Source organism: Etheostoma spectabile, chromosome 16 (assembly GCF_008692095.1).
Source record: "Etheostoma spectabile isolate EspeVRDwgs_2016 chromosome 16, UIUC_Espe_1.0, whole genome shotgun sequence".
Lineage (NCBI taxonomy): Eukaryota > Metazoa > Chordata > Actinopteri > Perciformes > Percidae > Etheostoma > Etheostoma spectabile.
Window position 1 is genome coordinate 21,543,018 of NC_045748.1, and position 577 is coordinate 21,543,594.

At 40.7% G+C, this 577-nt stretch overlaps 1 protein-coding gene across 1 annotated transcript in view; it reads left to right on the top strand.

Moving 5' to 3' along the window:
- LOC116704735 (myosin-16) overlaps positions 1 to 577 on the top strand; it is a 127,227-nt gene that overhangs the window by 122,992 nt on the left and 3,658 nt on the right. The gene's annotated exons all lie outside the window — the stretch shown is intronic.

Below are 577 nucleotides of genomic sequence, written 5' to 3' on the forward strand. Positions count from 1 at the left end.
ACCGCTCAGAGCGCTGGTTCGGCTGGCAGCCCACTCACTCTGACATCTCTCCGTTAGTGCATGTTTAGTGTGTGTGTAGTTCAGGCCTGTGTGTGATTACTAACAAAGTGTGGATTGTAATTTCCCCATTGGGGATCAATAAACAGATTAAAATTAAAACGTTTTCTCAACTCATAAGTTGCAAGCATTAAATCTTCATGAACTTATGCAGTGCTAGTTGGGTGTGTAGCCCATCTAATTTGCTTACAGTAGTGTTTTTTAATCATTTTACTTGCACGGAAATAGAAATTCTCCATTCTAACCTCTTTAGCTTTGTGAAAGTCAGGCCTAGAGTCACACTGATACTAGGAACAAGAAAGTGAGATTGTTAACTTCCCTCAGGCAATGACCTCAGGCACATCCCAGAGGACCAAAGTATGTGGGAACTGTACCACTTTTTTGGGGTAAAACATTTAGGCGAGAAAAGCATGGATTTTCAAGTGTGTGTAAAGAGGCTAAAGCCCGCACACAAAACGCGGTAAAAACATTTAACCCTTGTGTTGTCTTCCAGTCAAAATTGAAAATCAACACTTTTGTT